This window comes from Dendropsophus ebraccatus, chromosome 3 (genome assembly GCF_027789765.1).
Source record: "Dendropsophus ebraccatus isolate aDenEbr1 chromosome 3, aDenEbr1.pat, whole genome shotgun sequence".
NCBI classification, from domain to species: domain Eukaryota; kingdom Metazoa; phylum Chordata; class Amphibia; order Anura; family Hylidae; genus Dendropsophus; species Dendropsophus ebraccatus.
Genome location: NC_091456.1, coordinates 106,210,454 through 106,234,209, shown reverse-complemented (window position 1 = coordinate 106,234,209; position 23,756 = coordinate 106,210,454). Strand labels below are relative to the sequence as shown.

The 23,756-nt window shown below is 44.1% G+C and overlaps 1 protein-coding gene across 2 annotated transcripts in view; it reads right to left on the bottom strand.

Annotated features, from left to right (window-relative positions):
• The window catches only part of LOC138785936 (calcium/calmodulin-dependent protein kinase type IV-like), a 94,342-nt gene extending 85,149 nt beyond the window's left edge, over positions 1-9,193 (bottom strand). For both annotated transcript variants that reach the window (XM_069962420.1, XM_069962421.1), the window contains exons 1-2: positions 9,120-9,193; positions 7,168-7,246 (exon numbers count right to left, since the gene is read on the bottom strand). The gene's annotated coding sequence lies outside the window, so the exon portion shown is untranslated. The remainder of the gene's footprint in view (positions 1-7,167; positions 7,247-9,119) is intronic.
• Positions 9,194-23,756: the final 14,563 nt, after the last annotated feature.

The following is a 23,756-nucleotide window of genomic DNA, read 5'->3' as shown; positions in this document are numbered from 1 at the left end:
GATCTCAGAGCCGCCATCAGAGCAGGGTTGGACTGGGACAGGCAAATATACTGGAGGCTGGAAAGAGAAGAGCACGCGCACATGTTATCTTGTTATCTGGGGGGGGGTTAGATATCTTTGAACTGGTCTTCCTGGCCTTTCCTCCTGTGCAGAATGGACCTAATTAACATACCTGAATACCAGTGAAAATAACAAGAATGGGACAACTGATTCAAAAAAGGACCACGTCGGCTGATTGAGTGCAGCGGCGCAGATCTGGTGGTATGAAACATTTAATATAGGCAGTAAGGGGGTACATTCGCTTTAAGTGGGAAAGCAATGCATCCTCACTTAATCACTTGGGTGCCAGACAATCAGCAGCTATCTGTATAGAAGCTGCGTACTGTAAGGAGAAAATCACCTATCAAAATGATTGGTGTTCTGCTCCTGCCTATTTTGTGCCTCTCCTTTTTGCTTTTCAAATATCATTATCCTGATGATTATGTTGGATTTGGTGGACTATGTTGATGACCAGCGGATTGTGTTTTTTAATAAAATGGTCCAGAAGGGGTGTGGCAGGGTTTTTATTTGAATAAAAAATATTTTTCAATGGTGTCTTTACTTTACAGGCTTAGTAGTGAAAGCCGTCTGATAGACAGTATCCTTTACTAAACTGGGGCTTAGTGTTAGCTGGTAAAATGGCTAACACTTACCCCCCCCCCCATAATTACCCCAGTACCCCCACCCCAGGTACCAGTAGTCCCAAAGCTTTAAAAAAAAAAAAAAAAAAAAAAGGCCATTCTGGACTGGACAGTGGCAGGCTAGTATTGTTAGGCTGTGAGAGACAAAGTAAATGGCCTTCTCACCCTGGTACTACTAGGCTACTGTTTGTTTTTCTTGTACCTGACTGGTTAAAAAGCGAGTAGGGTTCCACCCATTTCCATAACCAGCCAGGTAAAAAAATCTAACAGCAGTAGCCTAGTAGTACCAATTTTGGAAGGGCCATTTATTTTGGCCCTCCCAAGCCTAACAAACCAGCCTGCCTCTGTCAAGTCCTTCTTTTTATTCTCTCTACACATAGCTACTTACAGTCTGCCCCAGGAGGTTTAGTGGATATGCACAGCATATTGGGCAAAGTCTGGTCCCCAGGGGTTAAAGTGGGTTTGCAAAAGCATCCTTACCTAACCCCTTGGGTATCAGACGTAACAGTCTGCCCCCCCAGGGGGTTAAGTGAGGATTCATAGCATCCCCACTTAGCCCCCTGGGGGCCAGACTGTGCCCCACTCACCCCTTCCTTGCTGGGATGGGCACAGTGCGCACATCAAAGAATTTTGGACATAGTCTGCTCGCCAGGGGGTTAACCCCTGGTGGCTTAACTGTGCCCTGTCTGGGGGCGGGATTATACTTACGATCATGGGCTTGGTTACAGTGTGAAATCGCACCTCTCTGGTCCCTCAATTGCTCTAATATACCCCTTCATTGCTTTATGGTAGGTAGAGCCAAGATGGACAGGACAAAAGGTGCAGCAGTTTCCTCACTTACTGAACACAGAAATGCCTCAGAAGTGTTGATAAGAGTACAGTGGTACCTTGGTCTAAGAGTAACTTGGTTTAAGAGCATTTTGGTTTAAGAGCTCACAGTTTTTCAAAATTGTGACTTGGTTTAAGAGCATTGCTTTGGTTTAAGAGCTCCCTGTACTGGGTGGGAGTGCGAGTGGAAGAGGGGCATGGTCTGCATAGCAGGGTCTACAGCCCTGTATTCTAACCCAGGAAGTCTCCCTCACCTTCCAAATCATATCAGATCCACTTAAGGCTGGAGCTTACATTAGGGGACAGGACTGTGGAGGTAATCTCTTCATAGCTGTAGCCCCTCTCTCCCCAGACAGAGAGTGCTGCATGTATGTGCCCACATATGTCCTGCACATTCATGCTCATTGCAGTCTCTTTCAGCCCTTGTGTTGTACAGGAACTTATAATCACATACTCTGCTGTATCTGAATGTTTGTTTCATCTGTTTTACATGTTATTCAGAATAATAAATCATTATTTTTTTTTGGGGGGGGACCAATTGTCTGCATTTCTATGATTTCTTATGGGAAAATTTGCTTTGGTTTAAGAGTGGATTTGGATTACAAGCATGGCCTTGGAACGAATTATGCTTGTAATCGAAGGCACCACTGTACAGCGTTTTTGTGCCACTGCAGACTCTGTAAGGACATCAGGAGTGCCAGATGTTTAAAGGCTATAGAGCCTGCAAGTGGTTAATTTGGATATCTGGTGAGGGGTATAAATCTATTTGGTACAGCATTCTTACAACACTACTAAGGAAGGAGTTGAGATAACTCAGAAACGCGTCTTGTGAACTCACAGCTATATAGTCCTGCAGGACATATTTCCATTGAACCCAGCATCTACAAGGGGCACACTAAACCAGTTCTCCATTCTTCCCTAATACATTGAAGAACGCTATCAAGCCTGCAAAGTGTTAGTTACGAGTAGATCTACTCCTACTCAGTGACCCAAGCCCCGAATGATTTCAGCCTGGCCCCAAAAGTCTTTTTGATCCAGCCAGCGCCGAAATAACAGCAGCCGGGGCCTGTGATAGCTCAATATCAGAGGCCCCTGGCTGCTGTTACTTCAGCGCTAGCGGGCCGCTGAATTGGGATGAGCCGGCAACACTTAGTGCCGTCGTACGTCCGGACGCCGTTGTGGCGTCATCACCCCGCTCTTCATTGGACGGCCGCACGCTCCAGCCCAGCCTCTCTCCTGCGCTCCACGGACGCCACAAGTCCACAAGTAGCTGTAGGGGCGACAATCTTCTACGCCGCCGAGCTTCTCCACCTCCAGGTAGTACTCTGCGTGTGCGTATATGGGTCAGGTGTGTGTGTGTGTGTGTAGGGGGGTCAGATGGGGGTATTGTGTGTGTAGGGGGGGTCAGATGGGGAAGTGTGTGTAGGGGGGGTCAGATGGGGTAGTGTGTGTGTGTAGGGGGGTCAGATGGGGGTAGTGTGTGTGTGTAGGGGGTCAGATGGGGGTAGTGTGTGTGTGTGTGTAGGGGGTTCAGATGGGGGTAGTGTGTGTAGGGGGGTCAGATGGGGGTAGTGTGTGTGTAGGGGGGTCAGATGGGGGTAGTGTGTGTAGGTGGGTCAGATGGGGGTAGTGTGTGTGTGTAAGGGGTGTTCAGATGGGGGTAGTGTGTTAAAGGGGTGTTCAGGTGGGGGTAGTGTGTGTAGGGGGGGTCAGATGGGGTAGTGTGTTGGGGGCAGGTTTTTTGTAGGCAGAGGGGGGGAACTTTATTACTATGGTGGGTACAGTAGGTGCTATATTACTATATAGGGGGCACAGAAGTGGAGGCATTTTTACTATGGGGACACAACAGGGGGCATTATTACTATATGGGGGCACAGCAATGGGCATTATTACTATATCGGGCACAGCAAGGACATTATTACTATATGAGGGGCACAGCAGGAGACGTTATTACTATATTGGGGCACAGCAGGAGGCATTATTACTATATTGAGGCACAGCAGGAGACATTACTATATGGGAGCACAGCAGGGGACATTATTACTATATGGGGGCACAGTGGGGGCATTTAACAATGGGGATAGCACAGCACGGAGCATTATTACTATATTTGGGTGCACAGCAGGGGATATTCTATACGGGAATAATGCACAGCGCGGGGTATTCTATATGGGGATGCTGCACAGCAGGGGGGGTTATTCTATATGGGAATGCTGCACAGCAGGGGGGCCATTCTATATATGGAGGATGCTGAGCAGGGGGGCTATTCTATGTGGGAATGCTGCACAACAGGGGGGGGGACTATTCTACATGGGGATGCTGCATAGCAGGGGAGGCTACTCTATATGGGGATGCTGCACAGCAGAGGGTATTCTGTATGGTAATGCTGCACAACAGGTGGTATTCTACATGGTAATGCTGCACAGCAGGAGGGAAATTCTATATGGCGATGTTGCACAGCAGGGGGGATATTCCATATAGGGATGCTGCACAGCAGAGGGGGGCATATACTGTATGGGGGTCTGATGCATGGGGGGCATATACTTTATAGTGTGGCACAGGGGGCCATATACTACATGAGGACTGCTGCATGGGGACCTATACTATTTGGAGGCACAGTTGAGGCCTATAATTTATGCAGACACAGAGGGAACGGGGGGCTACAACTAGGTGGGGGTAGAGAGAAGGCCTATACTATTTGAGCACAGATAGGGCACAGAGGAGACCTAATTACTGTGTGTGCTGGTTGAAGGAGCCTAAAATGTTTTTCCTGGCAGATTCTGGAGAGAAGAGTTATGGCTTGGGCCGAATGGAAAAGAAAGAGAAAAGTGAATGACTCTGATCAGAGAAGACGTCAACTGTCACAATTTCAAATACTAGCCTATCTGATCATCTGTAAAAAAAAAAAAAAAAAGTGATATATGTACACACACACACACACACACACATATAAAGTGTGCGTGTGTAACGTCACTGCAGAAGTCAACTCAGGATGCCCATGCCCCGCCGGATGTTTTAGGACCCTAGCAACACTCCTGCTCCTACCACATTGATGCTGCTCCAATCTGTCGCTCATTGGTGATCTACAAATGTAAGCGACATCAGATAGGATAGGAGGAGGATCTTCCACTGCACTAAAAGTACAGTTTCTGTGGAGAAGCGCACAACTGTCCTGGGCCTTTAAATGTATATTAAAAGACAACAGAGCTCTCATCCAGGACATTGCATTCTTTCGGAGATGTGAAAGGGGTGAGAGGTGGATTCCACCAAGCAATAGATGAACATTCTCTATATTGAATATTAAAATAGACATGGTTTTTATGTATGCACAATTTGTACAAGAACAATCCAGCAACATATATACAGGACTATTTTTAAACCAATGCTATTTTTAATTATTTTTATTTTTTAAATATTTTTTTGTCCATAACATTATTATACCACATCTAGGTATTTTGGTCATTTTACAGATATACTTTGGAAGGGCTCTGCAACAGTTATATTTAGTGGTTGTCAAATTAGCATCCATATACTCGCGCTGCAGCGTGACATTAACCCCCTTAAACGCCGCGCCGTTTGAGTGTAAGTGACAGACCCCCGCAGTCCCGATCGTTAAAATGGACCGCCGGAGGTCTCTCACCTGCCTCCGTGCGGTCCGATCGGCAATCTGCTCACTGAGCCTGCACGGGCAGGCTCAATGAGCAGATCGCCTATCACACTGATCAATGCTATGCCTATGGCATAGCAGTGATCAGTGATGAAAATGAAAGTAAAGAATGTACAAGTCCTCCAAAGGGACTTAAAATGTATAAAAAAAAACTAAAACACTACCCCAAAACCCCTCCCCCAATAAAAGCTTAAATCACCCCTCTTTCCCATTATATAAATAAAACATATAACAATAAATAAATAACTAACCATATAATATACCGTAGCATGCTTAATTGTCCGATCTATTAAAATATGCGCGGATTACCGATTTTATGTTACTTTATATATAAAAAAAATGTATAAAAAGTGATCAAAATGTACGATCTTCACAAATATTGTATTAATAAAAACTAGAGATCATGTTGGAAAAAATTACACCCCATACAGCCCCGTAGGTTAAAAAATAAAACTTTTATAAGCGTCACAATAGGCCCATTTTATTATTAACTAATTGCTAAGAAAAAGGATTTCATTAAAAAGAAATAAATATAACATTAGAGAATCTGTGTAACCTGCATATGGTTGTGTTCGGACTGACCTATAGAGTAATAGTATCATGTTGCTTTTACCATATAGTCCAACAAAACACAGTTATCACTGAACTCAAGGAGAACAGTGAAAAAAATTCCAATGAAGTACTCAATCAAGAGTCTCCACTGATGCCCCCAAAAATTTAAATATGCAAAACAGGAGTCCGTGGAGCCTCGGTTGCGAGTCTCAAAACACGGGATAGCCAGATATCTCTAGCCTGTTGCCACGGGGTGCCTCCATGATAGGGAGAGCACCACACCACCCTGATAAATAGCCCCTTAAGTCCCACTCGGTTGCGAGTATTGGAACATAAATAGGGAAACACCAGGGTGGCCCCTTGTGTTTCCCTATTTATGTTCCAATACTCGCAACCGAGTGGGACTTAAGGGGCTATTTATCAGGGTGGTGTGGTGCTCTCCCTATCATGGAGGCACCCCGTGGCAACAGGCTAGAGATATCTGGCTATCCCGTGTTTTGAGACTCGCAACCGAGGCTCCACGGACTCCTGTTTTGCATATTTTTCCATATAGTGCATTACGTAGACACAGGAACCCCCCAAAGGTTACCATATTGCATTCTTCCGTCATACATGTTATGGTAGAATGAAAGACGCCATTACACAGTACAACTATTCCTGTAAAAAACAAGCCCTTACATGGCCTTGTAGATAGAAAATTGAATGTGCTAGAGCTCTTAGAAGGGGCGGAGGAAAAAACGAAAGCGCAAAGATCAAAATTTGCGCGGTCCACTGGGTCATTTTGGGCCTGGTCCTCAAAGGGTTAAATTTCAAAGTTTGTATACAATTTTATTGTCCAGTCATACTGTTGTAATAGAGCCCAAGGATCTCTTATTCTGGGATTATGAGATCATGTAACTGTAGATGCATAAGCTGGGAGGGTTCCTGTTTAGAGGAGTCTAGTGCCTGTCAGCAGAAGAAGCTAGGTTTGGTCTAGTTCCAGCTAAGGAAGAGATAGGACCTATTTTCCAGTGTGAAAGACTACAGCAGTCATGCACTGCTGAACCCAACCCTGGGGTAACCGTAGTCCCAGGAGTAACCCCCTTGCCTACGTCATGGATTCTTACTTCAGGACAGTCACCCCCTTAAAAAGGAGAGAGAAAAAGACTAATCTACAGTAGAGCATAGATGCAAGTAAGCCACTCTCTGACTATGCTCGGCTATGTAGGAAAGCTTCTACTACTAGTTAGCTTCACCCTACTGCTACAGATTCATTCTACTTTACTTAACCTCAAGCTATTGTTGTTATATCTACTACTGTTTATTGCACTAAGTACCAAAACACTGTTATATCTTTTTGTATTGCACTGAAGATATTTTCAAGTAAAGTTAAAGGGGTTGGCTACTTTATAGTAAAACAGTTCAGTGTACAGTATTAGTAAATGTACTCATTGCACTTACTGACAGCAGCTTCCTCATAGAGCTAAAATCAGACTCCTCTCCTCCAGGCTGGGCTGGGTTACTCTGTGGTGAGTCTGTCCTAAAACAAGAAGTCCGGTGAAAAATTTGTATTAGTATTGTATTTGTAAAAAGTATTGTATTGCCTCCCAAAAGTTATACAAATTACCAATACACACTTATTACGGGAAATGCTTATGAAGTGCTTTTTCCCTGCACTTACTACTGCATCAAGGCTTTACTTCCTGGATAACATGGTGATGTCACGACCCAACTCCCAGAGCTGTGCGGGCTGTGACTGCTGAAGAGGATGATGGCAGGGGGATGCTCAATGTCCCTCCAGTGCCCTGTCTCCTCAGTGTCCCCCTGCCATCATCTTCTCTAGCAGCCACAGCCCGCACATATTTTGCTGTTTGGCTGTTTTGGCAGTGTTCATGGTTTTAAAAACCCTGGGGAGATTTATCAAACATGGCATACAGTAGAACTGTCAGTAGTACAGTAGAACTAAATTGTGATGATATAGACCATGTATATATTAAAATAGATCTGGATTGTAATTAAACATTTATTATAACACTTGAAAATACATGAGATGATTAGTCAGTGTCCGAATGACCAAACCCAACTATAGATGTACTTCAATATCAGACTCATGGTCAATACACATGGATTCATAAAAATCAGATTGAGGTTAGTCAGTACCACAATGACCAAATGCAACCAAAAATGTACTTGATATATTAAAATCTTACAACATATACTGAAAAATATAAAAAATGTTAAATATAAATGAAAAAGTAAAAAATGATTAAAAAGTAGAAAATATATAAGAGCCCAGTGGTGTTTGGCTGCGCCGGGCCCAGCGCAGTCAATCCACACAATTGTATAGACCAGTGATCCCGAATCGCTGTACCAAATATTAGTTCGTATCGGCAGTATGTAGTTATCGTAATCTCAGCTGTGGAATGATCGATATAGTCTATCTTGCAAGTCCTATGTATTTTATAGGCTATTGCAATACAAATATCTCATAGGCTCCGTAGTGATAGATGGTTGTGATACGGGACGTGATCCTCACAGTCAAGAAATGTCTTTAGATATACATAACTGTATTTGTAAACATATACCATAAATTGAGACAGTGGAGGTGGAGTAAACCACCCCTCACCATTTTGAAGACGGCTCTCACGGACCGATGTGGTGATGTCGTAGTGACCCGACCATAGATGGATTTGATCTTCCTGGGGTCTGTGTAGACGTACTTTGGGTTAGCACAGTGTGCTGGAGTATTCTCTGAGCCGTTGCGGCGTCCACTTGTCAGTGAGCGCGCGCTCTTTCAAACTGTTATTTGTCTATTAGCCTGTAAAACACATAGGACTTGCAAGATAGACTATATCGATCATTCCACAGCTGAGATTACGATAACTACATACTGCCGATACGAACTAATATTTAGTACAGCGATTCGGGATCACTTGTCTATACAATTGTGTGGATTGACTGCGCTGGGCCCGGCGCAGCCAAACACCACTGGGCTCTTATATATTTTCTACTTTTTAATCATTTTTTACTTTTTCATTTATATTTAACATTTTTTATATTTTTCAGTATATGTTGTAAGATTTTAATATATCAAGTACATTTTTGGTTGCATTTGGTCATTGTGGTACTGACTAACCTCAATCTGATTTTTATGAATCCATGTGTATTGACCATGAGTCTGATATTGAAGTACATCTATAGTTGGGTTTGGTCATTCGGACACTGACTAATCATCTCATGTATTTTCAAGTGTTATAATAAATGTTTAATTACAATCCAGATGTATTTTAATATATACATGGTCTATATCATCACAATTTAGATCTATTTAAGCATATATTTTATATATCATCTTTTATATATCATTTCACCCTCTTCTAGAGAGCCTACTACTTTTTCCTATTCATTATTACTCTCTTAGCGCCAGTAGTGCACTCGAAGTAGGTGGTTTTCCATACACATCAGTAAGGTGCAGCGAATCCCTATCACCATATCTTTCAGTACAGTAGAACTGTTGCCCCTAGCAACTACTCAGATTCCACCTCTCATTTTCCAAAGAGTCTGTGAGGAATGAAAAGTGAAATCTGATTGGTTGCTAGGGGCAACTGAGCCTGTTTCACTTTACACCATGTTTGATAAATCTCCCCCTCTGTTTACGCTTACTAGCTGTTGTAACTAAGCAGTGCACTCTTGGGGTTGGATGGGCCCCCTCTTTGTGCTACCCAGGTGTCCAGAATATCATCCTCATTGCTCTGTTTCATCTGTTACATTATCCTTCTTTAACCCCTTAGTGACCGCCGATACGGCTTTTTACGGCGGTCACTAAGGGTCCTTATTCTGCTGCCATCAGCTTTTTACGGAGATGGCAGAGAATAAGGCTGCGGGGCCGGGACAGCCCCCACCCCATCCCATCCCCCCAGCTACCGGAGGTAGCTGAGGGGTTGGGGCAGTGTGTGGGGTCCGTCCCGCCCCCCCCTTACCGACGATCGCCGCTATTAACGTTATAGCGGCGGCCGTCGGTAAAGGGGATTACCGGTGCTGCTCCCAGACCTCAGATCAGCCCCCCCTAGTAGGGCGATCACTAACCCCCCTCCCCCGGCGGCCATCATTTCCAAGATGGCCGCCGCCAACGCTGTGAACCGACTAATGTCTGTTCACAGCGATGGAAAAGTTAAAATGAATGAAAGCCCCATGCTCTCCGCCACCGGAGGTAGCGGAGAGCATGGGGCAGTCATCGGGGACCCCCCCTGTGGGGTCACGGTACAAGCGATCAGCGGTATATACTATATACCGCTGATCGCTTGTACCATGTGCTCCTGGCACTTTTTATCCCCTGTCATCATGAATGATTGGTGACAGGGGATAAAAAGTGATGTCCCCCCACCCCCCAAGTCGCCCCCCACCCCCCCTGTACAATTTGGTCTCTGTCACTGAACTATGATTACTGAGATAGAAAATATCACAGTAATCATAGTAATACAGTGAAAATGAATGTGTAAAGTACAAAAAGTGACAAACATACAAAAAAATAAAACACACACTTTTTATTATAGTAATAATTGCAGTTTACTCCCAAATTACCCCTAACCCCTCCCCAGATTACCCGTAACCACCGCAGGCGCCTCTGACCACCCCAAATTGCCAATGACCCCCTCCAGATTGCGGTGCCCATGCCAGATTACAGGTATCCACCCCAGATTGCCTATATGAACTTCAGTTTATCCGTAACCACCCCACGTTACCCGTAACCACCCCAGATTGTCAGTAAGCACTGCAGGTTGCCCGTAACCACCCCACGTTGCCCGTATCCACCCCAGATTGTCTGTAAGCACTGCAGGTTGCCCGTAACCACCCCACGTTGCCCGTAACCACCCCAAATTGTCTGTAAGCACTGCAGGTTGCCCGTAACCACCCCACGTTGCCCGTATCCACCCCAGATTGTCTGTAAGCACTGCAGGTTGCCCGTAACCACCCCACATTTCCCGTAACCATCCCAGATTGTCTGTAAGCACAGCAGGTTGCCCGTAACCAGCCCACGTTGCCTGTAACCACCCCATGTTGCCGTAACCACAGCAGGTTGCCCGTGACCACCACACGTTGCCCATAACCACCCCACGTTGCCCGTAACCACCCCACGTTGCCTGTAACCACCCCAGGTTGCCGTAACCACAGCAGGTTGCCCGTGACCACCCCATGTTGTCCGTAACCACCCCAGATTACCTGTAACCACCTCAGGTTGCCCATAACCACCCCAGGCTGTCCGTAACCACCCCACATTACCTGTATTCTCATTTTTTTTATTTTATTTTAGTAACTGCGCTATTCTAATAACCATTACTAGCTGCGGTTTTGCTCCAGTAAATTGGCGCTCCTTCCCTTCTGAGCCGTGCTGTGTGCCCATACAGTGGTTTATGCCCACATATGGGGTACCGTTGTACTCAGGAGAACCTGCGTTACAGATTTTGGGGTACGTTTTCTCTCCTGTTCCTCGTCAAATTGAGAAATTTCAAACTAAACCAACATATTATTGGAAAAATTCGAGTTTTTCATTTTTACTGGCCAATTTTGAATACTTTCCTCTAATATCTGTGGGGTAAAAATGGTCACCACACCCCAAGATGAATTCTTTGAGGGGTGCACTTTCCAAAATGGGGTGACTTTTGGGGGGAATCTATTCTGCTGACACTACAGGGGCTCTGCAAACGCACCTGGCGCTCAGAAACTTCTTCAGAAAAATCTGCACTGAAAATGCTAATTGGCGCTCCTTCCCTTCTGAGCCCGGCTGTGTGCCCATGCAGTGGTTTATGCCCACATATGGGGTACCGTTCTACTCAAGAGAACCTGCTTTACATATATTGGGGTGACATTTCTCTGCTGTTCCTCGTGAAATTGAGAAATTTCAAACTAAAGGAACATATTATAGGAAAAAATCGAGTTTTTCATTTTTACTGTCTACTTTTGAATACTTTCCTCAAATACCTGTGGGGTCAAAATGCTCACCACACCCCAAAATAAATTCTTTGAGGGGTGCACTTTCCAAAATGGAGTGACTTATTGGGAGATTTTACTCTGCGGACACTACAGGGGCTCTGCAAACGCACCTGGCACTCAGAAACTTCTTCAGCAAAATCTGCATTGAAAAAGCAAATTGGCGCTCCTTTCCTTCTGAGCCCTCCTGTGTGCCCATGCAGTGGTTTATGCCCACATATGAGGTACCTTTTCACTTAGGAGAACCTGCGTTACAAATTTTGGGGTACTTTTTTCCTCTTGTTCCTCATAAAATTGAGAAATTTCAAACTAAAAGAACATAATATTGGAAAAATTTGAGTTTTTCATTTTTACTGTCTACTTTTGAATACTTTCCTCTAATACCTGTGGAGTCAAAATGGTCACCACAAACCAAGATGAATACTTTGAGGGGTGCACTTTCCAAAATGGGGTTACTTATGGGGGGTTTTCTCTCTGCTGACACTACAGGGGCACTGCAAACGCACCTGGCGCTCAGAAACTTCTTCAGCAAAATTTGCATTGGAAAAGCTAATTGGCTCTCCCTTCCTTCTGAGCCCCGCTGTGTGCCCATACAGTGGTTTACGCCCACATATGGGGTACCGTTGTACTCAAGAGAACCTGCATTACAAATTTTGGGGTGCTTTTTGTCTCATATTCCTTTTGAAAATTAGAAACTTTAATCTAAACGTATACATTATTGGAAAATTTTAATTTTCCATTTTTTGACTGCCTAATTGTGAATACTTTCCTCCAGCCCCTGTAGGGTTAAAATGCTCATTATACCCCTAGATTAATTCTATAAGGTGTGTAGTTTCCAAAATGGGGTCACTTATCGGGGTTTTCAGGATACCAGACTTCTAAATCCATTTAAAAAAAGAACTGGTCCCTAAAAAATTTCTAAGCCCCATAACACCCTAAAAAAGTAAAATATGTTTACCAAATTATGCCAGAATAAAGAAGACATATTGGTAATGTGACTTAGTACCTAATTTATGTGCTACGACTTTCTTTTTTAGAAGCAGAGAATTTCAAAGTTCATAAAATGCAAATTTTTTAAATTTTTCATGATATTTTGATGTTTTTCACAAAAAACACACAAAGCAGTGACCAAATTTTGCCACTAACATAAAGTGCCATATGTCACGAAAAAACTATCTCAGAATCGCTAGCATGCGTTAAAGCATCACTGAGCTATAAGAGCATAAAGTGAGACAGGTCAGATTTTGAAAAATTAGCCTGGTCATTAAGGCCCAAACTAGCTGCAGCACGAAGGGGTTAAATCAACACACCTATTTTTGAACAGTTTTTGTGAACAGCCTTATAAACCCAAGGCTCTTGTTTTCTTTGCTCATACCTTGGGTTTGTTTGCCTTGGCTACTTATGTTCTTCCTTTCTTGAAAAATTTTCAGAGTAAAATAAAACTTACCTTTTTTTTCTAGTGGTGTTCTCCACTTCAATATTGATAGACTGGATAATTATTGAATTATAAAGCGTATTTTTAAGATCCCGATATGCTCTTTGTAAAGTGGAAATCAATTAGTTTAGTTCATACAATACTTAGGTTTAACAGTACACAGATTAGCTCCGGGGCCTTATAAATAAGCCACTAAAACAGTGGAAGTGTTACCATCGAAATTATCTTGGCTTCATATGCAGCATAAAATTAAGTTACTCTCCATCCCATATATCAATCTGTAGCCACCTCTGGTGCAGATAGAAGAGGAAATAATGTCATGTTTTTGCACTCTTTAAGCCAGTACTGTATATATGGCTGTTTGCTTCTGTGTAGATAGAACACTCATTGAGGCTTATAAAATTGGTGGCCTAATGCTTCTGAAATTAATGATCCAGAGTGATGGCATACAGTATACTTGAAACATCAAATATATATGGTCCAGCACCTGAGTGCATAATCACCATTTGGTGTGGTCTTAAGAATCTGGTTATTTGTTTTCTTTCATTCAAGCTTACTTTGTCCTTAGAGCATCTGGTTTAATAGGTAGAAGAGCCAAGGGATTGCTATATATTGCATTTCATTCACACATACACGAACTTAAGCGAACGTTACAAAAGTTTGATCTGGCAGGTTCGCCACATTTTTCCGTCTCAAAATAGTTTGTTTTTTCAATGCAAAGTTAGTTTAAATGTCCCATTGATCTCAATGGAAGAAGCTGCAAAAATGCAATGCAAGACATCTCACTTTACAAGCGTTTCTGCTTGTTCCAGGCAAAAAAAGTTCATTTGTGGCAGAAACACAGTGAAAAATGCATCAAAACTACACTAAAAAAGCATTGTTTTTAATAACTGTGAGAACAAACCCTTATAAAGCATTATTGTGGGAAACAGTAATTAGTGGTAACAATGGTCTCAGTGACCTCACAGGGCCAAAGGCAGACAGGCCTAAGATTTATTTAGACCAGGGGTCTCAAACTCGCGCCCCCCGGGCCAACGGCGGCCCTCGGGACACTAGTTTGCGGCCCCCACCTAAATTGTCATGTTACTGTAAGTGCGGCCCAGCCCCGGATTTAATGCCTGCCGCCCCGAATCTTTTTTTCCCCGGCATCTTGCGAGCCAGATGTGGCTCTTTTGATGGCCACATCTGGCTCGCAGGTCACCGTGGCTGCCCCTCTGCCTCACACACCGCCCACCCGACGTAGCGCCCGGACGTCCTTGTCCAATCAAATCAGCGCAGAGAGGGAGCGTGGAGCCGCTGCGGCCTGCCGTTGCGTACACGCTGATTAGATGCGTGCAGCACGGCCAGACACAGTGGCTCCACGCTCCCTCCCTGCGCTGTTTTGATTGGACAAGGACGTCCGGGCGCTACGTCGGGTGGGCGGTGTTTGAGGCTGCCGCTGCTACCCGAGGTTAGGAGGCCACGGCGACCGGGATGTGGAGGCCGGTGGGGGAAAGGAGGAGGCCGGTGGGGAGAGGTAGGATGCCGAAGGGGAGAAGGGGGATGCCGGAGGGGAGAAGGGGATGCCGGTGGGGAGAAGGAGGAGGCCGGTGGGGAGAAGGGGGAGGCCAGAGAGGAGACATGGGGGAGGGGAATAGACACTTGGCCTGCTGGTTCCTTGAAGGGGTACTCCGGGATGGGGGCCCCCAGCCTGGAGTACCCCTTTAATGCAACAGATGTGTGTGTGGGGTGGGGGTCAGACAGTGTGTGTGGTGGGGGTCAGGCAGTTTGTGTGTGGTGGGGGTTAGGCAGTGTGTGTGTGGGGTGCGGGTCAGGCAGTGTGTGTGTGGGGTGGGGGTCAGGCAGTGTGTGTGTGGTGGGGGTCAGGCAGTGTGTGTGTGGGGTGGGGGTCAGGCAGTGTGTGTGTGGTGGGGGTCAAGCAGTGTGTGTGTGGGGTGGGGGTCAGGCAGTGTGTGTGGGGGGTGGGGGTCAGGCAGTGTGTGTGTGTGGGGGTCAGGCAGTGTATGTGTGTGTGGTGGGGATCAGGCAGTGTATGTGTGTGGGGTGGGGGTCAGGCAGTGTATGTGTGTGTGGTGGATGTCCGGCAGTGTATGTGTGTGTGGTGGGGGTCAGGCAGTGTATGTGTGTGTGGTGGGGGTCAGGCAGTGTGTGTGTGGGGTGGGGGTCAGGCAGTATATGTGTGTGTGTGTGGTGGGGGTCAGGCAGTGTGTGTGTGTGGTGGGGGTCAGGCAGTGTGTGTGTGGGGGGGTCAGGCAGTGTGTGTGTGGGGTGGGGGTCAGGCAGTGTATGTGTGTGTGGGGGGTGGGGCTCAGGCAGTGTGTGTATGTGGGGTGGGGGTCAGGCAGTGTGTGTGTGTGTGTGGGATGGGGGTCATGCAGTGTATGTGTGTGTGGGCTGGGGGTCAGGCAGTGTGTGTGTGGGCTGGGCGTCAGGCAGTGTGTGTGTGTGTGTTGAATTCATGTTCAGAAAGTTAAATGTTAAGGAACTGTCAATACAGACATTTGAATCTGAATAATAATAGTTACATTTCTCTAGTCAGCAACTATATGTGGTTTTAACAGATGAAAAGATAAAAACATTTGATGACATTGGAATGTTTTTGTAAGAGCTTTTCTTGTGGAAAACCTGATGCGGCCCAGCCTCACCCAGACTCTACCTCCAGCGGCCCCCGGGTAAATTGTGTTTGAGACCCCTGATTTAGACCTTACTTGCCCTGTAACAGGATTGACCACATTAGTCACAGTTTAAGTGACCCCACAGGGCCTAGGGCAGAAAGTTGAAGGTGGTGACACCAGAAGCACTCTCTTGGACCCAGTAGGGGCTAAAAAAGCCAGTTGATGGTGGAAGCAGTAGCCCCAGCAGCACTCACTTGGACCCAGTAGTGCCTAGAACAGCCAGTTGACAGTGGAAGCAGTAACATGAGCAGCACTCTCTTCAATCCAGTAGACCCTAGAGTAGAGAACAGTCAGTTTAGATTGGAAGCACCAGTAGTACTTAAAGGGGGTGTACAGCAAAAATCTTTTTCTTTCAAATCAACTGGTGTCAGAAAGTTATATAGATTTGTAATTTACTTCTATTAGAAAATCTCAAGTCTTTTCATACTTTTTAGCTGCTGTAAGTCATGCAGGAAATGTTGTTTTATGTTCATATACAATATAAAGAGAAATTCCACAATGGGTGAAACAACCCCCTCACCAGCGCTGCAATTTCTGCTGCTGAATGTCAACGTGAACACCCGTTCGTTCACTAAAGGGTATATATATATATAAAAAGAAAACAGTGTACATCCAGCGCAAATACAATGCTGCCCATACAAAAGCAATGTGAGCAATTGAGTGACTATCTATGGAGGACTCTGTTGCACTGTCTTGCTTGGTCTGTTTATCGATGTCTCAGGAGGAGACTTCTTTGCTGAGTAGGGTTGTAGTGAGATACTGCATGTATCCACTGAGCGGTGATGCCGTACAGTCTGTTCTGGAGGTGCCCCAGCCGGCGGCAAAGCTCCACAGTACACTAACCCGCAGTACGCTAAGTTTAAAGTTCCTGGGCGATCCAGTGACGTCATTCTCTGTATGGGTCGTCAGTAAAACCACAAATCAACGCGTTTCAGCAACTGTCACGGTTCCCCTTTTCAGGATTATGGCATGATCCCGTTCCTTTTCCTTTTTTATAGGTTGTTCGTAGTCCAGACATTTCAGGTGAGTGGTGATTGCCGCAATGGACTATCAGGTTAGCGTACTGTGGAGCTGTGCTGCCGGCTGGGGCAGCTCCAGAACGGACTGTACGGCATCACCGCACAGTGGATACATGCAGTATCTCACTACAACCCTACTCAGCAAAGAAGTTTACTCTTTAGACATCAATACACAGACCAAGCAATATAGTGCAACAGAGTCCTTCAACAGTTCTCGGCACACAAACAGACAGTGCCTTTAATCAGGTACCTTCACTGAACACTATCATTTACTTCATAGATAGTCACTCAATTGCTTACATTGGTTTTGTATGGGCAGCATTGTATTTGCGCTGGATGTAAACTTTTTTTTTTTTGTTTATTTTCAGTCTGACAGTGCTCTCTGCTGCCATATCTGGCTGAGACAGGAACTCTCTAGAGAAGGAGACACACCAGTCTACGTCCTGATTCCACTTTTTATCCTCTACACCAGCGTTTCCCAATCGGGGTGCCGCGGCACACTGGTGTGCCGGGAGAACCCGCCAGGGGTGCCGCAGGATCCCGGTGGGAAATGTGCGCTGTCTCTTTAAGCATCCCGAGAAGCTGCGGTCGCGCAACTTCTCGGGATGCACGGATCACTTTAATGTTCCGCCCGCACTATGAGCGGGCGGAACATTAAAGTAAGCAGAATATAGGAGCAGGAAGTGTCAGCGTCCTGCTCCTATATTCACTCCCATAGGCCGCCGGCACTTCATGCCAGCAGCCTATGGGAGGCCGGGACGTGACCTCTCCGGCAGGCGTGATGATGTGACGTCATCACGTCTGCTGGAAGTCCCGTCCCCGCGGCTCGCAAGATGGAGCCCGAAGAGGAGAGCTGCTGCCTGCAGCCACACAGCGCCGATTAGGTGAGTATGATGTTTGTTTTTTTCATGAGGGGCACCTCTGGGGGCATTATTAGTTCATGGGGGCACCTCTGGGGACATTATTAGTATATGGGGCACCTCTGGGGGCATTATTAATATATGGGGGCACCTCTGGGGGCATTATTAGTATATGGGGGCACCTCTGGGGACATTATTACCATATGGGGGCACCTCTGGGGGCATTATTAGTATATGGGGGCACCTCTGGGGACATTATTAGTATATTGGGGCACCTCTAGGGACATTATTAGTATATGGGGGCACCTCTGGGGGCATTATTAGTATATGGGGGCACCTCTGGGGGCATTATTAATATATGGGGGCACCTCTGGGGGCATTATTAGTATATGGGGGCACCTATGGGGACATTATTAGTATATGGGGCACCTCTGGGGGCATTATTAATATATGGGGGCATTATTAGTATATGGGGGCACCTCTGGGGACATTATTAGTATATGGGGGCACCTCTGGGGGCATTATTAGTATATGGGGGCACCTCTGGGGACATTATTAGTATATGGGGGCACCTCTGGGGGCATTATTAATATATGGGGGCACCTCTGGGGGCATTATTAGTTCATGGGGGGCACCTCTGGGGGCATTATTAGCTCATGGGGGCACCTCTGGGGGCAATATTAGTATATGGGGGCACCTCTGGGGGTATTATTAGTATATGGAGGTCACCCCTGGGGCATTATTAGTATATGGGGGCACCTCTGGGGGCATTATTAGTTCATGGGGGCACCTCTGGGGGCATTATTAGTTCATGGGGGCACCTCTGGGGGCATTATTAATTCATGGGGGCGCCTCTGGGGGCATTATTAGTTCATGGGGGCACCTCTGGGGGCATTATTAGTTCATGGGGGCAACTCTGGGGGCATTATTAGTTCATGGGGGCACCTCTGGGGCATTATTAGCTCATGGGGGCACAGCGGGGGATCCTACATACAGGGGACATCCCACATTACTACTCGCTTTACTGCACATAACACCAAACAGCGCAGTTACTTTGGGAGCCGACAGGAGGGAGAAAGGAAAGGAAGTTGCTAGAAATGTGCGGACCCTAAATTGTTTGTCTTGCAGGTTCTGAAGAGATGAAAAGTAGCTGGAAGAAATCATCATGGCGGATTGAGAGGAAAAGGGAAAGTGACTCCTCAGATCAAAGAAGACGTTACCTGTGAGTCACTGTATGACGGTTTTCTTATTTTGAGGAACATTATTTAGTAGGGGTGCCCCGAGGTGGAAAAGGTTGGGAAGCACTGCTCTACACCATAAGGGTAACTATATAGAAACGTTTGCATCAATTGTCATGTCAGACCTTCGTAAGATAAATATGGCTCCTGATAACATCCATAATCTCAATGCAAAAGAAAAAAGAGCCAAAAAAACCCTAATGGACAATAGAGATATTGTTATAAGATGTGCGAATAAAGGGGGGGGGGGGGGAATTGTCATCCAAAACCGCGGTGATTACCTGAATGAAGCATCCAATATTTTATTGGATACAGGGTACTATGAAATACTAGACACAGACCCTACCCATACATCCATACCTCATGGAGTTAAAGTCTTTGGTCAATACAGCCTTTGAAGCCGGTATTCTCACTGAAAAAGAGAAAAAATACATTATTCCGGATAATCCATCATTAGCGACCTTCTACCACCTACCAAAGGTACATAAGAACGAGAAAAATCCTCCAGGAAGACCCATCATTTCAGGTGTGATGTCAGTCAGCAGCAACCTGTCCCATTATGTTGATCTCTTACTCCAAAAATATGTGATCTCTCTCAAATCTTATTTAAAGGATTCTACATCCCTTATTAACACATTATATAATATCCCATGGCACTCAAATTATATTTGGGTGACTTTAGATGTATCTGCCCTTTACTTAAATATCCCCCACACTAAGGGTATTGAGTGCATTGCGGAGATCTTAGATAGAGATCCCACTATTCCCAAAAAACAAAGACAGTTTATTCTAGACAGCATTTTATACATTTTGACGCACAACAGTTTTCACTTTGAAGGGTTAATCTACAGGCAAACCCGAGGCACGGCCATGGGCACACGTTTCGCCCAAAGCTATGCTAACTTATACATGGGCCTCTTTGAAGAAGTCTTTATTTATTCCAATCCCATCTGGCTTCCGAAAATACATTTGTTTAAACGGTACATCGATGACCTCATCCTTATATGGAATGGTACAATCTATGAAGCAAAAAATTTTGTATCTTACCTAAACGAGAACTCCTGGGGACTCACCTTCACAGCCACGTACTCCGGCGACCAAGTAGAATATTTGGATCTAGAACTAAGCACCGAAAAAGAAAAAGTCATCACAAAAACACATTTCAAAAAAGTAGACAGTAATAGTTATTTGGATTATCATAGTTCTCACATGAAGAAATGGAAGGACAACATTCCCTTCAGTCAATTTAAGAGAATTCGAAAAAATTGCACTAAAGATAGTGACTATGAAACGTAATGTGGTACTTTGAGGAATAGATTCGCAGCAAAAGGTTACCCTACAAAAGTAGTCGATTCAGCTCTAAGAAGAACTAATAATCTTACGCAAGAAGAGTGTTTACAACTATCACGGCAGAAAACAACTGTAAAACAAGATAAAGTCAAACAGTTTAATTTAGCTTTTATCACTACCTTCAATTCGGACCATAAAAGAATGGAAGACCTCTTCAAGAAACATTGGAAGATTCTACTGTGTGATCCTATCCTCAAAAAGGAGATCCCACGTACTCCAAGGTTCATTTACCGTAGGGCAAAAACCCTTAAAAATTGTTTGGCCCCCAGTATATTACGTCCAACCAAAATACCTACTAAAAATACTAACATCATAAATAAAACCAACAAATGCGATAACCCTAGATGTAAGTGCTGTGAGAACATGATATGTACAAACCAATTCTCCAGTAAAATCACTAAAGAAAAATTTCCTATAAAACATCACTTAACTTGTGCAACAGATTTTGTAGTATACTTACTCACCTGCCCCTGTGGACTTCAGTATATAGGGAGAACTATAATGCCCCTGAGAACAAGAATCAATAAACATCGTCATAATGTAAACACAGGGTTTATGAAACATAGCGTATCAAGACACGCTTCCATACACCACAGCAATGACTTCTCTGGCTTCAAAATCTGCCCAATTGATCATATACCCGCAGATGCTTCCAATCGATTTCAGAAATTAAAGAGATGCAAGATGTTTTGGATCTTTAAACTGGATACATTGTCTCCTAATGGCCTGAATGAAGCTTTCGAAATCAACCTTTAATATATTCTCTCAGCCATAATATCCTTTCACTTTACACCACCTTCCACCCATCCATAATAAAGTTTTAACTCAGTCCTATCCAGCTCATTTAGCCTATTTAGCTTAATCTATGGTTACCCATTATCATAGGCACACATGTACCTCATGTATATGTATATTAATTAGACATGTTATAATCCCCATTCCTTATGTCATTCTCATTTTAATTTTTTTAATTTTTTTTTTTATAAATAAAGTTATGCCACTACAAAGAAAAAAGTGCACACAATAAAGTTTATTCAACCCCCCCCCCCAAAAAAAAATCAATCATGTGATTTTTATCATTTGTTTAATAAATAAAGTTATGCCCCTACAAACAAAGAAAAAAGTGCACACAATAAAGTTTATTCAAAATCCCCACCAAAAAAAACGATCATGTGATACGGACCTCTGTGATGTCACTTTTATTTTATTTTGTTTTAAATAATAGAAATCGTGATTGTATGCACATAAGAGTCTTTTATACTTTTAACAAATGTAATCATGTTGTATTCAAGTGAATATTGTTATCATTGGATTTGATCTGTTTCAGCCACCTCTGACCCCAGGCACCTTTTTTACAATTTTCTGCCAAACAGATACTTTGACATATATATAAAGGACCCTCTGCCTATGATACACTATGTCTCTCCTACTTGACAAAGGGGCAATTTATGCCTCGAAACGCGTTGTTTATGAGACCATTAAAATTCATCGTTTTACTTCATTAAACCTAAAGCCGTGAAGCGCATTCATTCTGGCTCCTGTGGTCCCCGTCTACCCCGAGGATCCGACACTTCATCTAGAGAAGGAGAGGCTTTCTATGGGGTTCCCAGTACTTATTCTGTTTTATGAATATGTTTGCTCTATGGTGTAGAAAAATCGCGATTTTTTTTCTCCTGCTCCTTTAAGTTTGACAATTCACAATTATTCAGGTGTGGACACTGTTGAATCAGGGCTGTTGACAAGACATGCCTATATAGAGACACTAGTTTGATGTTCTAAGCAAGTGCAACATGCAAGCCATACATGTATGTCTTGTGGTGTTTTAGGTCTGTCACCAGCTGGCTTGAACTAGGAAGGGTAAAACCCCTGATGGGAGCTACCTTCCCACCCTCTCTTTGGTCACTTCCAAAAAACCTTCACCCTAAGACTGGGTTCACACACAGTATATTTCAGTCAGTATTGTGGTCCTCATATTGCAACCAAAAGGAGGAGTGGATTAAAAACACAGAAAGGCTATGTTCATACAATGCTGAAATTGAGTGGATGGCCGACATTTAATGGCAAATATTTTCTGTTATTTTAAAACAATGGCTGTTGTATTGAAATAATGGCAGTTATTTACTGTTATATGGCGGTCATCCACTCAATTTCAACATTGTGTGAACAGATCCTTTCTGTGTTTTTAATCCACTCCTGGTTTTGGTTGCAATATAAGGACCACAATACTGACTGAAATATACGTAGTGTGAACCCAGCCTAAGGGTGCATTGGCATGTCGCTGTGGGTCTGCTTTGGATTTTAGGCAGCAGAAATCCCAAACCACCAGCCACAAGTGAACACACCCTAAATACGGCAAGGTAACACTAAACTACGAGAGCCATTAAAACGTTGGCACAAACAACAACCCCATCAGAAAGTGTAGTGCAGTATCTAACTACCCTCGTGATGTCATAATAAACCCAAGAACAGTAATCACCCAGTCACGTCACGGTGCTTGTCTGGAAAAGTGGGATGCTAATATTATTAGTCCAGAGATTGAACCCCATGGCTATTGTTAACAATAGGGAAAATTTTCTATTTGTAAACCATACTTGTGGGAATTTGTATCTGGATGATTCTTTTCTCAGGGCATGGGTTGCACAGTGCACTAAGCTAACATGAAGATTCTTCTAAGTGTTTAAAAATGGTTTAATTCGGCCACGCCATGGGCATTAAATTTGATGATGGTTTGTCAGGTTACATCCCCAGTACCTTCTTAAAACCATGCATAGGAAGATAAAAACTGTGATTACACATCATCCACCACTGCTAGTTTAATTTAACCCTGTGAAGCAACTGCCAAGTTAATTTTCCTATTGAAAAATTAAGTATGTCCAAACATACAAATGTATCTTATCTTTGCTAAGGAGTCTTGTTTATTGAAATTAAAATAAATTTTGCATCTCGTTTAGAAATCAAGGTCCCAGAGTTTGGAGAAAGAGGTCCCAGTTGGTTGAGGTCCAGTGTAAAGTTTCCACAGTCAGTAATAGTTTTGGGAGCCATGTCATCTGCTGGTGTTGGTCCCCTGTTTTGTATCAAGTCCAAAGTCAGCAGCCTTCTACCGGGAATTTTAAGAGCACTTAATGCTTCCCTCTGCTGACTGTCACCTGCCTGCCCGCACTATTCATATTTTCTGAGATTTTTGGATTTTCATTACCTGTAATCCATAATCATCAACATTGAAAAAATTACCCACTTGAAATAGATCACTCTGTAAATAATTAATGTATAGAATATTTAAGTTTCACTTTCTAAATTAAATAGCTGAAATAAATAAACTTTTCCATGATATTCAAATTTATTGAGATGCGCCTGTAGTTTTTATGCTATTTTGCACAAAGCTAGTATTCTGTACTTTCCACATTCAGTCGGTTAGCAAGGAGGTTACTGTTGGACAGTGCCTTATGCAAAGGGAAGGTACCTTAGATAAAGCCTGGGGTGCCAGT